Source organism: Schistocerca gregaria, chromosome 4, assembly GCF_023897955.1.
Source record: "Schistocerca gregaria isolate iqSchGreg1 chromosome 4, iqSchGreg1.2, whole genome shotgun sequence".
Taxonomy (NCBI): Eukaryota; Metazoa; Arthropoda; class Insecta; order Orthoptera; family Acrididae; genus Schistocerca; species Schistocerca gregaria.
In genome coordinates, this window is record NC_064923.1 from 562,671,907 (window position 1) to 562,687,768 (window position 15,862).

General features: G+C 38.3%; 1 protein-coding gene across 1 annotated transcript in view; it reads left to right on the forward strand.

Moving 5' to 3' along the window:
* Positions 1-298: 298 nt before the first annotated feature.
* Positions 299-15,862, forward strand: part of LOC126268154 (transmembrane and coiled-coil domains protein 2) — a 201,442-nt gene continuing 185,878 nt past the window's right edge. The window contains exon 1 of the mRNA XM_049973700.1: positions 299-574. The gene's annotated coding sequence lies outside the window, so the exon portion shown is untranslated. The remainder of the gene's footprint in view (positions 575-15,862) is intronic.

Consider the following 15,862-nt stretch of genomic DNA (forward strand, 5'->3'; position numbering starts at 1 on the left):
ACAAAACTAGGTAAATTAAAAACTTTTTTCCGCTGTAACAAGTTTCTTTTCAATATTCGAGTTTCAGAAACTATGCGCACTTACATTGCTACCAATCTCGACATGGAAATGTAACGTCACCGCTTGGAAACGAAATTATACAAGCATTTCATCAATCGGTGAATTTTTTGAGGAATAGCTCTGATCGTCTGCACAAGCACAGTTAAAATTTTTACACTAGCCCAGTAGCCCGTACTATACGGACAACGAACACTCCTGCTTCTCCCATACTACTTGCTGATAGTCAAATGTCATTAATCGTCAGCTGTGATAGGGGAGCATAGCGATGTCGATCTTTGGTGGGGGTTGTGTCAGTTCGATGATGCAGTTCATTGTTCTCAGAAATAAATGATTTATATCGCCAGAATTTTGAAAACTGTTTTAGGTCATTCAGCGCTTGAAGTTTGACATTTTTATGTGATATTTTTAATGAGGGTAAACGAGAGTTATTAATTTGCCATGCTCGGCGAGTGACTTTCTAGATATCATAGAGGAACGCCAGGAGTTTCATCACAACAACCACGCAGTACTTTAGGTATGGATACTTAACGCGGGTCGCATTATTTTGTAAAGGCATAGCTGTGAATATAGGGATATACCAAGTTTGTCAGTGGCATTTTCCGTGAAATTAAACCGTACAAAATACCTCTAGCAATTTCTATAATTTTCTCATTATTAACGCATTAAATTTCAGTGAAATGTTCATTCTTTCTTGCTGTATAAGTTTTTAATACGCAAATTACACTGTGTTTCATCACTGAAATTCTGTAAACTCACAGCTTCACATACTTCGTTTCTCAAGCACTGCAGTGTCTGAGGTTAGGAGTTTAAGATACTCCTTCGTGAACCTATCCACTCATTTTCCCTGTACCTCTGAGCAGAATTTACATACTGACCACATCAGTTGCGACATTTATTTTATGAACATGATCTTGTTTTTTTGCTTCCCATTTCTCTAGTTTCAACTTACACATAGCTATGGCTTTTAGTTGTTAATACCAACCCAAGCATGTAACAAACAAGAGTCGCATTAGTGTATCGTATCCAAAGAATTATCTTCATAATTTCTAATGAGTCTGATTTAAAGTCCTCTAGTGTTGCACTGAGACCACTATAGTGCTAGACAATTTTTGCTGTTGTACTCCCACAAATTCTGAAATCAGATGTGACTGGTATGTGTGTCACACACTTTGGCTTGCAGACTAAACCTTGAAAATGCAGTTTGCTACCAAATGTGGACTCAAAACTTAAAATTAATTTCTTCAAAGTCTCTTGCATTGGATATATCACTCTCCTGATTGCTATCTTCCGTGTTTGGAAACAATATTGGTCCAAGCACACTCCCTGTGGCGCACTGACACCCCTGGCATCCCACATAACATTTCTTTCCCTGCTGTTATCCTCTGTAACCCTGTCAATGCCTTTGGTAGGAACAAAATTATGCATCAAATATTTGATGTAAAATTGGATGTTTAGAAACTGCAGTACCAGGAAGGCGTGTGGAATGAAATTAACTGTGTGTGTGTGTGTGTGTGTGTGTGTGTGTGTGTGTCTGGGAATTCATATTCACAGCTTTTCCTGCTTGCTGGTAGGCAATTAACATGTACACATTATCATTATGAAGCCACAGTTCAGAACATATTACATATTAATCTAACTATGAAATCAGTTTAAAATGATTTAAAGCAATTAAATTAGATTAGATAAAAATGTATGATGTACGATAATGTTTATGGTGCTCCAGAAACTCAGTTGGAACACAGTCAACCAAGTACTGCTTCAACATGTATAAATTTGGTATCTGTCTCATATAGGTTGGCATGTAGTTATATGGCATAACACCAGTATGATATACTCCTCTATAAATATTTGTACTCCCTTTATTGACGTGTAGTGTTTGTTGCAAAACACAGTCACAATAGCATAACTCACAGTAATGCTTAGACATTTTCTTCTTTTAAGATGCTTCTTCCTTTTGTGAGGAGTAAAGCCTGGTTTGTGCAGAATGGTCCACCAGCACACACTCCTCTCACCCATCCCCCCCCCCCCCCCCCGAAAAAAAAAATCTTTCTAAAATATGACTGGTGGTGTCAGCTCTTTCTTGTCAGTTGTAACTGGATCTGTCTCCCTCTCACAAGAGATGGAATACTGTTATTTCCTTTTCTGTATGTAATTATGTAAGTGTATCGACTCTTCCCCATGTATTGTGTGTATCTGGATCCACCTGTCCTCTCACCATTTAATGTGCAACTTGAAATGATATAATGATCCCTCTAGTATTTATTTATCTATGTACAGCAATTAGAAGTTCCCTTGTTATTTGTCTGAAGTATTAAAAGTTACCAACCCTTTCTCTATGGCCAGTTTCAATATTTTATTTTATTATTTTCATTTTGATATTTTTTTTATACTGGTTCTATCTTGCTCTTTACTTTTCTGTTTATAACCACTATTTCTTTCCTTATTAATCAATTCCCTAAACTTTCTCCCCTCATCTGTTATTACATCAGTTAGTATCCAGCCACACAGATCTCTGTCTGAAATAGCGCTGGCAGGTCGATAGACACACAAAATATAAGCTTTCGCAGCCAACGGTTGCTTCTTCAGGAAAGAGGGAAAGACGAAAGGGTGTGGATTTTAAGGGAGAGGGTAAGGAGTCATTCCAATTCCGGGAGCGTAAAGACTTACCTTAGAGGGAAAAAAGGACAGGTGTACACTGCCCCCCCCCCCCCCCCCCCGCAACCTATCAATCCGCACATATATATTTCAACAACTTCTTTGTCTCTGTACTTTGCTTCGACTGACATCTCTGCCCGAACTCTTTGCCTTTACAAATGTCTGCTTGTGTCTGTGTATGTGCGGATGGATATGTGTGTGTGTGTGTGCGAGTGTACACCTGTCCTTTCTTCCCCCTAAGGTAAGTCTTTTTGCTCCTGGGATTGGAATGACTCCTTACCCTCTTCCTTAAAACCCACATCCTTTCATCTTTCCTTTTCCTTCCCTCTTTCCTGACGAAGCAGCCGCCGGTTGCGAAAGCTCAAAATTCTGTGTGTGTGTTTGTGTTTTATTTATTGTGCCAGTCGACCGGTGCTTTCCCGCTTGGCATCTGACATTGCCTTTGGCAGGGCATGTACACCCAAATTCAACAAATGAGCTCTTATCACACTACTTGCATGCAGCATTATTCCACTCTGTTGCAAGTTTCTTTCAGTAGCCACATCCGTCCGGACTGCAGTAACAGAGACACACTGAATTCATGGCTCCATTCTAGAAAACATGGTCATAGGTTATAAACATGTACAGTAAATTGTCATTTATTATCCTATGACACTCACCACTGTTGCTAGTACTGTATCTGGATACTTCCCACTAACACCAACCTGTCAGAACTTCGGAGATGGGAACTTGCCCTTCAGTATATCCTCTCTTCTTGTTATCCGCCAGGCCTCAACCTCCGCTAATGTGATCTACCCATCTAATCTTCAGTATTCTTCTATAGCACCACATTTCAAAAGCTTCTATTCTCTTCTTGTCCAAACTAGTTATCGTCCATGTTTCACTTCCATACATGGCTACACTCCATACATATACTTTCAGAAACGACTTCCTGACACTTAAATCTATACTCGATGTTAACAAATTTCTCTTCTTCAGAAACGCTTTCCTTGACGTTGCCAGTCTACATTTTATGTCCTCTCTACTTCGACTATCATCAGTTATTTAGCTCCCCAAATAACAAAACTCCTTTACTACTTTAAGTGTCTCATTTCCTAATCTAATTCCCTCAGGATCACCCGACTTAATTTGACTACATTCCATTATCCTCATTTTGCTTTTGTCGATGTTCATCTTATGTCCTCCTTTCAAGACACTGTCCATTCCATTCAACTGCTTTTCCAAGTCCTTTGCTGTCTCTGACAAAATTATAATGTCATCAGTGAACCTCAATGTTTTTATTTCTTCTCCATGGATTTTAATGCCTACTCCAAATTTTTCTTTTATTTCCTTTGCTGCTTGCTCAATATACAGACTGAACAACATCGGGGAGAGGCTACAACCCTGTATCACTTCCTTCCCAACCACTGCTTACCTTTCATGCCCCTCGACTCTTATAACTGCCATCTGGTTTCTGTACAAATTGTAAATAGCCTTTCGTTCCCTGTATTTTACCCCTGCCACATCCAGAATTTGAAAGAGAGTATTCCAGTCAAATTTGTCAAAAGCTTTCTCTAAGTCTACAAATGCTAGAAACATAGGTTTGCCTTTTCTTAGTCTAGCTTCTAAAATAAGTCGTAAGGTCAGTATTGCCTCACGTGTTCCCATATTTCTACGGAATCCAAACTAATCTTCCCCAAGGTCGGCTTCTACCAGTTTTTCCATTTGTCTGTAACGAATTCGCTTTAGTATTTTGCAGCCGTGACTTATTAAACAGATAGTTCAGTAATTTTCACATCTGTCAACTGCTTTCTTTGGGATTGGAATTATTATATTCTTCTTGAAGTCTGAGGGTATTTCGCCTGTCTCATTCATTTTGCTCACCAGATGACGGGAGAGTTTTGTCAGGACTGGCTATCCCGAGGCTGTCAGTAGTTATGATGGAATGTTGTCTACTCCCGGGGCCTTGTTTCGACTTTGGTCTTTCAGTGCTCTATCTAACTCTTCCCGCTGTATCATATTTCCCATTTCATCTTCATCTACATCCTCTTTCATTTCTGTAACATTGCCCTCAAGTTCATCGCCCTTGTATAGACCCTCTATATACTCCTTCCACCTTTCTGCTTTCCCTTCTTTGCTTAGAACTGGGTTCCCATCTGAGCTCTTGATATCCATACAAGTCGTTCTCTTTTCTCCAAAGGTTTCTCTAATTTTCCTGTAGGCAGTATCTATCTTACCCCTAGTGAGATAAGCCTCTACATCCTTAAGTTTGTCCTCTAGCCGTGTCTGCTTAGCCATTTTGCACTTTCTATCGATCTCATTTTTGCCTGCTTCATTTACTGCATTTTAATATTTTCTCCTTTCGTCAATTAAATTCAATATATCTTCTGTCACCCAAGGATTTCTACTAGCCCTCGTCCTTTTACTTACTTGATCCTCTGCTGCCTTCACTACTTCATCCCTCAAAGCTACCCATTCTTCTTCTACTGTATTTCTTTCCCCCATTCCTGTCAATTGTTCCCTTATGCTCACCCTGAAACACTCTACAACCTCTGGTTCTTTCAGTTTATCCAGGTCCCATCTCCTTAAATTCCCACCTTTTTGCAGTTTCTTCAGTTTTAATCTACTGTTCATAACCAATAGATTGTGGTCAGAGTCTACATCTGCCCCTGGAAATGTCTTAAAAGTTAAAACCTGTTTCCTAAATCTCTTTCTTACCATTATATAATCTATCTGATACCTTTTAGTATCTCCAGGATTCTTCCATGTATACAACCTACTTTTATGATTCTTGAACCAAGTGTTAGCTATGATTAAGTTGTGCTCTGTGCAAGCTTCCTCTTTCATTTCTTCCCCCTAATCCACATAATCCTATACTACGTTTCCTTCTCTCCCTTTTCCTACTACCAAATTTCAGTCACCCATGGCTACTAAATTTTCATCACCCTTCACTATCTGAATAATTTCTTTTATTTCATCATACATTTCTTCAATTTCTTAGTCATCTGCAGAGCTAGTTGGCATATAGACTTGTACTACTGTCGTAGGCGTGTGCTTTGTGTCTATCTCGGCTACAACAATGTGTTCGCTGTGCTGTTTGTAGTAGCTTACCCACATTCCTATTGTTTTATTCATTATTAAACCTACTCCTGCGTTACCCCTATTTGATTTTATATTTATAACCCTGTATTCACCTGACCAGAAGTCTTGTTCCTCCTGCCACTGAACTTCACTAATTCCTACTATATCCAACTTGAACCTATCCATTTCCCTTTTTAAATTTTCTAACCTACCTGCCCGATTAAGGGATCTGACATTCCACGCTCCAATCCGTAGAACGCCAGTTTTTTTTTCTCCTGATACTGATGTCCTTCAGATCTGGATGTGCAATTTTAGGATAGCAGCATGCATGCATGTACCTGACTCATTTTGCGTGATTGCATCACATAGTATAACATAACTATAATTTTATCTGCAAGAACACTTAAATCTGCAATGACTGTTCAGGGTGCTTTTCAAGATGAAAAAATTTAAACCTCAGCTTAGTTACATGAATCCATGCGTATTACTGTGCATAAATTTTCCAAAAGAGTTCCTCATGATCAGCATCTGGATGAGAGTCAGGGAACAACTTGAGACACAGCCGATAGATGTCAGCATCGACAAGGGCAGAAAGAATGCACTACATCCCATACCTTTGATGCTGTATACAGTGAAGTGGGCTTGTGTTGGGGCATGATATCCTGACCAGGCCTCTTCCTCGCAGTTAAACGGCAAAACTTGGGTCTAGCAACTGCCTGTGGTGCTGCTTCTTGCAACATTGTTCATCATCTAGTGAATTTTGTGCAGCATTTGGTCAGTATGTTGTGCTTGAAACTGATCAACTTTGTTTAGTGAATTCATGTTGAGCTTAGACACCGTCAACACTTTATATTAGTAAAACTCTTTAACTGGGAATACTTGGATGAAATCCATGTCCACATGAATGACAGTTATTTTAATATTGCTGTAGAATGCAATGACTGTTTATTACTTTGAATAGTACTGAATGAAAGCTAAATGTCACATTCATTTAAGTATAAATTTTGGTATACAGTTCTGACTAATGATGCTAGTTTGCTGCCTGGATCTGAACTGCGATGCTGCTGCTATCAGACTTGGTTATCAAAAAGTGGGGTGAGCTGTGCAGCTCTCTAAGTTAAGTAGGTTTCTAGCAGACGTGGCGTGTGGAACATTGGAACCTCTTGAGGGTATGTCTTTGCTGATTTCTCTGTCATGGCTGTGTCTGACAGCGACTGTTTTTAGCTTGTGGTTCTGTTGTGAGGTACCAACTGCACTATGGGACCTCATGAACTTCTATTGCCAACGTCAAGCAATAATGATAATTCTATTGGTACATTCTAACTGTCCTGAGTAAATTGATGTTACACATTTTTTCTATTCTCTAATACAAGTTATGCTGTCTCAATAAACTGTTCTTCCCTCATTGTTTGTGTTGCCACTTTCTTAGTATCCACATGGCATACAACCATGTTTGCTACCTACTAACTTTTAGTGCCTGCCACACCATCTCTCTTAACAGTTCGCTTCAGGCAGGTTTAGGTCTCCTGCTATAAATATTATCATGCGTGTGCACCCACCTGCCCGTACACAAGTTGTGTGTGTGTGTGTGTGTGTGTGTGTGTGTGTGTGTGTGTGTGTGTGTGTGTGTGTGTGTGTGTGTGTGTGTGTGTCTACTTCCACCACTTTCAGTAGATTTTCTGCATACATGTATCATACCAAAATTGTAATTCCAACCATCCTGACTTCTTAAGTTTTGTTCCCCAGATGTCAACTTACTGACTTTCCTCTTTGAATTAGTCCTCCAGACGTGCTTCTCAAGCAATTTCAGAAGGTTACCAAGACAATACAAGTCTCTTCTGTTGAGCTGGAGTCCATCTTTACTGGTGTCACTTCTTCTAATTCACAGATCTGTTACTGTGAATAGCATATTTAAGTCCCAATGCAAATGTCAAGTTTGTGGTTTATAGCTTTATCAATTGCTCATCCTCGTTCTGTCTCCTTATAATGTGACATATACATCATTTTGTGTTCTTAAGTTTTTTTGCAAATATCTAGTGTTCAGTTCCCTATTACCACCGTCACCTTTTCTGGGGAGTGTCATTGTATCCAGCATGATCAATTTCAATTTTTGATTCAAAAGTTAGTGTATACTTTGGCACATTTGATACAGTCTGTGGAAAACAGAAAATATCAAATCTCTCTTCATGTATGTTGCCACACATTTTTCCATTGAGTCTCCATCCACAGGTGCATCTACTTAAAGCCCTATTATAGATTTTGTGCCTAGTGCAGGGTCCCCTCTGGCTCTTAATCTTTAGGCAATATATTCCTCACATCTTACACCATGACATTCTGACTAGAAGTCAGTCTCTGTTAATTTTTTTTCTCTTTGCACCCATGATGCAAAATGTATTTACTGCTTTCTAATATATGTAAACCTAGTAGTGAATTGAGAATATTATCTATCGAGATGTTCTGTGAGCGTGTTACGCTGAAATGCCTCAAACTCCAAATAGTGTATTGGAAATGGCATTCATTGTTACAAATAGTGCTACCTCGCCGCTTTTGTGGATAGTGTGTGCAGCCTGAGGTTTTGTGGCAGAATTATTTACTTTCAGTAAATCCAGAAGTATTGTGGTGTAACTAAACGGGTAATTGCAACATTATTTTTTAGTAATTTCAGTTGAGTTACCTTATGCAATATTTTTGGGGTTCTTGTATTGGCAAAATGCTTCAGTTGTTGCTCTAGCACTAAGATTCACTTTTTTGTGAGGATGAGGAAAATTAATATTTGTGATGATTCTGACCAATCTGATATTCAGTTATTATATATATTTTTATGTTGGCCACTAAATGAAATTGGTTACATGGTTTCATAGTGCACCCTCTATTCAATTCTCAGAAATATTTGAATGGTCTTTCTTGTTTGATATAATCAACATGAAAGTTTACTTTGAAATAGTACAACTTCGTAGGTCATTTCTTCTGCTTCTTGCACATGGAAGTAAAATAGGACATCAATAACACAATTATCTCAATTTATTTCTCCAGCTGTAATTTTGTTGTAGATGTTACAAGGGAGACCCTCCAGGAATAGGGAAAAAATTAAAAACATACTTGGAGAGAAGCAGGTAATAATTCTTGTTAACATACAGTAGCATTGTTTTTAAAATACCAGCAATGAATGCCATTCACAATAAGTTGAAAAGTTTCGACTTTGGAAAAAGACATTGCTTTCACATTTACACCATTCAGTTACTTGTCTTATGCTACTGCTTGCCTCACAGTCACATTCTGTAAGTAGTGAATATACACTGATAGTGCTCAGTTGCATGTCAGTAGGTATGCTGTAGGAAGCAGTGTCATCTTTCATGTGACGGTAATGTTAAGTTTGTGCACTCATCATATAGGTTATTACTATGTGTAAGTGTAATTATGCAGTTTGTAACTAAAAAGGTGTATAGTAGAGATTTATTTCAAATATATAATGCTTCCTTGCAAAGGATTTATAATACTTAGACTGTAAAATATGCATGTAGGCCTTAATAAACAAGCAACAGAAATTCATCCTTTCACCCGCATTATGATGTAGTTAACTTTATAACAAGTGACTGTAAGAGTACTGAGTGCTGGAATTACACTGAAGTGCCAAAGAAACTGGTATAGGCCTGACTATTTAAATACAAAGATATTTAAGCAGGCAGAATATGGTGGTGCAGTCAGCAACACCTTCTTAAGACAAGATCAGTTACTGCTACTACAGTGGCTGGTTATCAAGAGTTAAGTGAGTTTGAATGTGGTGTTACACTCGATGCACGAGTGATGCGACACAGCACCTCTGAGGTAGCGATGAAGTTGGGATTTTCCCATATGACCATTTCACAAGTGTACCATGAATATCAGAAATCCTGTAAAACATCAAATCATCTACATCATTGCAGCTGGATAAAGAATGTCATCAGAGGACTGTTCAAGCTGATGGAGCCTCAGTAATCATGTGGGGTGTGTGCAGTGGGAGTGATACAGAACTCCTGATATCTTTAGATAAAACTCTGACAGGTGACATGTACGTAAGCGTCCTGACTGATCACCTTCATCCATTAATGTCCATTGTGCATTCTGACGGACTTTGCAATTCCAACAGGACAAAGTGACATCTCACACATACAGAATTTAACTGTCTTTTCTTACGTCGATTGGCACTGATGTGTAATCGTTTTTTAACTGCTCTATCTTTGTGTTCCATAGTTTTGACTTGTGCGCGTATGACCCCAGTCAGTTTTGCACCCTAACACAAAACAAATATGTCCAGAATTGCTACAGAGTGGCTCAAGGAAAACTATTCGTAGTTTAAACATTTCCACTGCCCACCAGACTCGTCAGACATGAATGTTATAGAGCAATGTGCTGTTCAGAAGAGATCTCTACCCCCTTGTACTCTTATGGATTTATGGACAGTCCTGCAGGATTCATGGTGTCAGTTCCCTCCAGCACTACTACAGACATTTGTTGAGTCTATGTTGTGGCACTTCTGCGTTCTCGTGGGGGCCGTACACGATATTAGGCTGGTGTACCAGTCCCCGTGGCTCTTCAGTGTAGTAATTTATTGGTCCAATGCTTACTTCACAGTGATACAGGATTTCTCAACTTCATACAGGGGAAACATGTGTTACATACATATACAAATGTATGATGAGGAGAGGACAGGACATGTGGTCAACATGGCGTTATTGAATGATCCAGCCTGGCATTTGCCTGAAGTGATTAATAGGAAAGCTACAAAAAAATCTGGATGGTCAGACTGAGCATGAGCCTCCATCCTTTTGAATGTGTATCCATCATCACAGGAATTGCACTACATTATTTGCTATCTTATTTGGTTATACCTAACACACAGTTCTCTTATGTTTGTGTTTACTTGAAACAGGCTAGTTTAATTATATAAAGTTCACTGTTTATTTAGACTCTTTTATGTTTTTCACTACCTGCGACAACTATACACTCGCAGGTGACTTTAAAAACATAGCCATGCTGCCAGGCCTTTGTTACATCTCCAGGGTCCATTTTGTTCATCCAAAATTCTTGAGTCAACATCTCTTGATGAGTAAGATGTTGCACTTAGAAAAATATTGTGACATTAATGTTATGAACTAGCAATCATTTTTGTTTTAATAGTAATGTCTTATTCTGAGTTCTCAATATAATCTTTAATTGTGTATTATGTAACATTTAAGAGCTACATTTCAATCGCCATTTAATTACATATATTTTAGTTATAAACGTGATCAGGACAGTTACAGTCGAATGTAAATTTTTTAGGACAAAAATAAAGCACTCACCAAATACTAGATGTTTTGAGCCATTGACAGGAACACAAAGAAGAATAAAATCTAGGGTCTAATAGATTTTCTTTTGCCCTAATCCCATGACACACAAGAAAGAATGAAAACTGGGTCTTACAGATTTTCTATTACTCTACTCCCATCTTTGATTTGTATCTACATCTACTTACCTACTTGCCAAGCCACCCTATGATGTATGACTGAGGGTGCCATATACCATGCTAATAATTTCCTTTCCTACTCCACTCACAAATGGAGTGAGGAGAAACAACTGTTTGTATCCCAAGCCATCCGTCTGAATCTGCATAGTGTTTCCATCTCTTGGTCTCCCTCTAAGATTTTTACCCTCCACACTTCCCTTCAGTACTAAATTGGTGATCCCTTGATGCCTTAGAATGTGTCCTACCAATTGGTCCCTCCTCCTAGTCAAGTTGTGCTGCAAATTCCTCTTTTCCCCAATTCTGTTCAGTACCTCCTCATTCATTATGTGATCTATCCATCTAACTTCAGCATTCTTCTGTAGCACCACATTTCCAAAGCTTCTATTCTCTTCTTGTCTAAACTAATTATCGTCCATGTTTCACTTCGATACATGACTACACTCTACAAATACTTTCAGAAACGACTTTCTGACACTTATATCTATACTCGATGTTAACAAATTTCTTTTCTTCATAAACGCTTTCCTTGCCATTACCAGTCTTCATTTTATATCCTCTCTACTTCGACCATCATCAGTTATTTTGCTCCCCAAATAGCAAAGCTCATCTACTACTTTAAATGTCTCATTTCCTAGTCTAATTCCCTCAGCATCACCTGATTTAATTCGACTACACTCCATTATCCTCGTTTTGCTTTTGTTGATGTTCATCTTACATCCTCCTTTCAAGACACTCTCCATCCCGTTCAGCTGCTCTTCCAGGACCTCTGCTGTCTCTGACAGAATTGTCTAAGGACATTTGATTATGCTGTTTTCCTTTAATCTCTTGCCTGTTAACGTGCCTTTTATAGTGTTGTTCCTTTTAGTTGCTGTTTTAGCCTTGTGCCTCGCAGTGCATTCATAACTTAGTCTGGGTGCTTATGACCACTGTAGTTGTGGGCCCTAAAACCACAAAAAAACCATTACAATGTTGTTGGCAAATCTTAAAGTTTCTTCTCTGTGGATTTTAATTCTTACTCCAAATTTTTCTTTTGTTTCCTTTACTGCTTGCCCAAGATTGAATAACATCGGGGATAGGGTACAACTGTCTCACTCCCTTCCCAACCACTGCTTCCCTTTCATGCCCCTCGAATCTTATAACTACTATCTCGTTTCTGTACAAGTTGTAAATAGCCTTTCACTCCCTGTATTTTACACCTGCCGCATTCAGAATTTGAAAAGAGTATTCCAGTCAACATTGTCAATAGTTTTCTCTAAGTCTAAAAATGCTAGAAAGGTAGGATTGCATTTCTTGAACCTATCTTTTAAGGTAAGTGGTAGGGTCAGTACTGCCTCGCATGTTCCAACATTTCTACAGAATCCAAACTGATCTTCCCTGAGGTTGGCTTCTACCAGTTTTTCCATTTTTATTTTGGAACTGTGATTTATTAAACTGGTAGTTTGGTAATTTTCACACCTGTCAACACCTGCTTTCTTTGGGATTGGAATTATTATATTCTTCTTGAAGTCTGAGCGTATTTCGCATGTCTTGTATACCTTCTTCACCAATGAAAGAGTTTTGTCATGGCTGGCTCTCCTAAGGGTATCAGTAGTACTAACGGAATAATGTCTACTCCCAGGGCCTTGTTTTGACTTAGGTCTTTCAGTGCTCTGTCAAATTTTTCCTGCAGTATCACATCTCCCATTTCATCTTCACCCACATTCTCTTCGATTTCTGTAATATTTCCCCGAAGTATATCACCCTTGTAGAGACCCTGTATATACTCCTTCCACCTTTCTGCTTTCCCTTCTTTGCTTAGGATTGGTTTTTCCATCTGAGATCTTGATATTCATACACCTGGTTCTGTTGTCTCCGAATATCTCTGATTTTCCTGTAGGCAGTATCTGTCTTACTCTTAGTGATATATGCTTCTACTTCCTTACAATTGTCCTCTTGCTAACCCTGCTTAGCCGTTTTGCATTTCCTGTCGATCTCATTTTTGTGACATTTGTATTCCTCGCACCTGCTTCATTTACTAATTTTTGTTTTTTCTCCTTTCATCAATTAAATTCTCTCTTCGCTTACCCAAACGTTTCTACTAGCCCTTGTCTTGATCCTCTGCTGCCTATACTATTTCATCTCTCAAACCTACCCATTCTTTTTTCATTGTATTTCTTTCCCCTGCTAATGTCTGTCATTCCCTAATGCTCTCTCTGAAACTCTCTACAACCTCTGGTTCTTTCATTTTATCCAGGTCCCATCTCCTTAAATTCCTACTATTTCGCAGTTTCTTTAGTTTTAAACTACACTTCATAACCATTAAATTGTGGTCAAAGTCTTCATCTGCCCCTGGAAATGTCTTAAAATTTAAAACCTGGTTCCTAAATCTCTCCCTTACCATTATATAAATCTATCTGAAATCTTCCAGTGTCTCCAGGCCTCTTCAACATATACAACCTTCTTTCATGATTCTTAATCCAAGTGTTAGCTATGCTTAAGTTGTGCTCTGTGCAAAAATTCTTTCAGGTGATTTTCTTTTTCATTTGTTACCCCCAGTCCATATTCACCTAATACTTTTTCTTCCCTTCGTTTTCCTACTATTGAATTCCAGTCCCCCCGTGACTATTAAATTTTCGTGTCCCCTGACTATCTGAATAATTTCTTGTATTGCATCGCACATTTCTTCAATCGCTTCATCTGCGGAACTAGTTGGCATATAAACTTGTACTACTGTGGTAGGTGTGGGCTTTATGTCCATCTTGGCTTCAGTAATGCAATCACTATACTGTTCATTGTAGCTTGCCCGGTTCCTACGTTTTTACTCATTATTAGACAGACTCCTGTGTTACCCATATTTGATTTTGTATTTATAACCCTGTATTCACCTGTTCCTCCTGCCACCGAACTTCAGTAATTCCCAATATATCTAACTTGAACCTACCCATTTCCCTTTTTAAATTTTCTAACCTACCTGCCCGATTAAGGGATCTGACACTCCACTCTCCGACCCGTAGAACACCAGTTTGGTTTTTCCTGATATACTCATCTGTTAGAGCCCTAATTTCTCTTATCATGTTTTCATGGTTCTTATAAGAAATGTTTGTTGGTGGCAGTAGAATAGTTCTGCACTCAGCTGCAAAAGCTGATTCCCTAAAATTTCTCAACATCTTTTGTGAAAAGAAAATCATCTTAACTCCAGGGGCCTGCATTTGTGTTCCTGAAGCATCTACGTAACACTCGAGTGTTGATTCAACCTACTACTAATGAATCTAGCTGCACATTTCTGAATTTTTTAAATGTTTCCTTTAATCTTTCCTAGTGGGGATCACAAATACATTTTTCGAGCATTGATCACAATGGGTCACACTAGTGTTCTGTACATTGTCTCCTCTACAGATGAACCACATTTTTCCTAAAATTCTCCCAATATATTCCCCTTCCCTACAACCATCCTTACATGTTTTCTACATTTCATATCACTTTGCAACATTACGCTTAAATGTTTTATCAGTGCGACTGTCAAGTTGCACACTACTAATACTGTATTCAAACACTCCAATATTATTTTTCCTAATCATCTGTATTAACTCACATTATTCTCCATTTAGAACAAGATAGTATGTTTCTTGTTTATGATGTCCCACAATACTTGACTTTTATTTATTTTTTTCCTTTTTATCATTAAATGATTTTTTTTTCAGGCGGTACTCTCTGGTATATCTTTTATAAACATGATAAATTAGAAAAACTTTGTTAAAGAACTGAAATCTTTGAGAGACTAAAAGAACTTGCGAATATCTGCAGTTATCCGTTTCATTTCCTTAGCACTGCTGCTGAATGACCACTTTTTGGAAATATCTTGTCAAAAATTGATTTGTACCGTGTGCCAAATTTAAAGAATTTTGCAAGTACATTGTTTTCTGTGTACCCTTCATCACAGGTTTAGTTTGACAGTTCTCCCAAACAATATTTATTTTGGGCTTTGAGGAGATTCTTTTCACAAGCTTGCAGTTTTGTGGTATTTTTAAACCTGCCTAAAGCTTCATCATCTGGCTGTAATGGTCTGAGAGGTGAAGATCTTTTATACATACACTGCTGATATCTGCAGATACACAGCATAACACTAGTGCTGTGTTTTTGGTTACTTCCATAGCAATATTTACCATTGGTGCCATGCCAAAAGTATTAAAAATGTCTAGGAAGTTGCTACTAGCTTCATTCCTAACACTTGTGTTAATGTTCATATCTTCCTCTGTGACTTTCCCTTGTTCTCTCCACTATATTCTCCCTGTAAAAACGTTAACTACACCCCTCACTTTCCTACATCTCCCAGGATTTCCCCTCATTGTCAAATCACAGCAAACGAATTGGTACACTAGACCTTACATCATTTTAATAAATCCCTTTTTCATTGCTCTGTTTGTGGAAAAGGATAATGCAAAAGGACACCTAACTTTCTGCAGGGAGAATTTTCACGTTTGTGAAAGTTATTGATTTTTATACATATGTTATAACAATGTTTGGTGCCTAATTTCTCATGATGGATGTGTGTGTCAATATCTGGATCTTTAAGCAGGAAAAATATCATCTCCACACAGAAACAATGGGCATTTATTATATTAG